This window comes from Rattus norvegicus, chromosome 9 (genome assembly GCF_021556685.1).
Source record: "Rattus norvegicus strain SHRSP/BbbUtx chromosome 9, alternate assembly SHRSP_T2T, whole genome shotgun sequence".
Taxonomy (NCBI): domain Eukaryota; kingdom Metazoa; phylum Chordata; class Mammalia; order Rodentia; family Muridae; genus Rattus; species Rattus norvegicus.
Genome location: NC_141542.1, coordinates 13,078,005 through 13,080,000, shown reverse-complemented (window position 1 = coordinate 13,080,000; position 1,996 = coordinate 13,078,005).

Here is a 1,996-nt window from a genome sequence, read left to right as displayed (position 1 = left end):
AATGAATGACTCCTGTGATGATTTACTAAGTAAATCATATAGAGATGAATCTAAAAAAAAGTCTTCATTTTAGGAGAATGTTAATTTCCATTATTCATAATTAATAATCCCTAAACACAAATTGTTAATGAATAAAAATGTATACTACATGGTTTTTTATTGTTATTTGGTTGGTTGGTTGGTTGATTGATTGGTTGATTGGTTTCGGTGAGGAGTTAGACATCATGAAGAATGGCAGTATGAGGATGTGCAAACAATGACTTTAATATATGTGCTGGGTAGTTTTTGTCAACATGGCACAAACTAGAGTCACCTGGAAGAAGAAACTCCAGTCGAGGAATTATGTCCATCAGATTGGTTTTTTTGCAGGTCTGTGGAGCATTTAATTCATGATTGATATGGAGGGTACTGCCAAATGTTTGTGCCACCCCTTGGCAGGAGGTCCTGGTTTCTCTAAAGCACACCCAGACAATATGGAAAGCAGGGCAGCAACCAATGTAACTCCATGTTCTCCTCTTCATTCCTGTCTAAAGTTACTGTGTAGGCATTACTTCATGATAGCCTAGCTTGTGAGATGAAATAAACTCTTTTTTCTCACCTTCCTTACTTTTAGTCAGTATTTTCTTAAAGCAACAGAGCATCAAGCTATTCCATGTATCTAGACTTAGATGTATACTTGGCACCATCAGAGCCCAGTTCTTCCACCAAAGCAAATACTGAATATCCAAACACACCAGAAAAGCAAGATTTGGATTTAAAATTATATCTCATAATGATAGAGGACTTTAAGAAGGACACAAATAACTCCCTTAAAGACATACAGAACAACACAAGTAGAACAAGTAGAAACCCTTGAAGAAGAAACACAAAAATCCCTTAAAATACAAACAAGTAAAGGGATTGAACAAAATCATCCAAAATTAAAAATGAAACTAGAAACAATAAAGAAAGCAAAAAGGAAGACAACCCAGGAGATAGAAAACCTAGGAAAGAGATCAGGAGCCACAGATGCAAGCATCACCAACAGACTACAAGAGATAGAAGAGAGAATCTCAGGGGCAGAAGATACCATTAAAAAAAACATCACAATTGTCAAAGATAATGAAAAATGCAAAAAGCACCTATCCCAAAACATTCAGGAAATCTGGGACACAATGAGAAGATCAAACCAAAGGATAATAGGTATAGAAGAGTGCAAAGCTCCCCAAGTAAAAGGATCAGTAAATATCTTCAAAAAATTATGGAAGAAAACTTCACTAACCTAAAGAAAGAGATGCAATAAGCATCAACATAAAAGAAGCCTACAGAACTCCAAATAGATTGGGCCAGAAAAGAAATTCTTCCCATCACATAATAGTCAAAACATCAAATGCACAAAACAAAGAAAGAATATTAAAGGCAGTAAGGGAAAAAGGTCAACTAACATATAAAGGTAGACCTATGAGAATTACACCAGACTTCTCACCACAGATTATGAAAGCCAGAAGATCTTGGGCAGATATCATATGGAACTTAAGATAACACAAATGCCAGCCAAGGCAACTATATCCAGCAAAAATTTCAATTAACATAGATGGAGAAACCAAGATATTCCATGATAAAACCAAACCTACACAATATATTTCTACAAATCCATCCCTACAAAGGATAAGAGATAGAAAATTCCAAAACAAGGAGGGAAAGTACACCCTAGAAAAAGTAAAAAACTAAAAGAAGAGAGACACACAAACATAATTCCACCTCTAACAACAAAATAATAGGAAACAACAATCAGAACTCCTTAATACTTCTCCAAATCAATGGACTCAATTCCCCAATAAAAAGACATAGACTAACAGACTGGATATGTAAAGAGGAACCAGAATTTTGCTGCATACAGAAAACACACCTCAGTGACAAAGATAGCCACTATTAGAGTATAAGGCTGGAAAACAATTTTCCAAGCAAATAATCCAAAAAACAAGCTGGAGTACACATTTTAATATTGAATAAAATC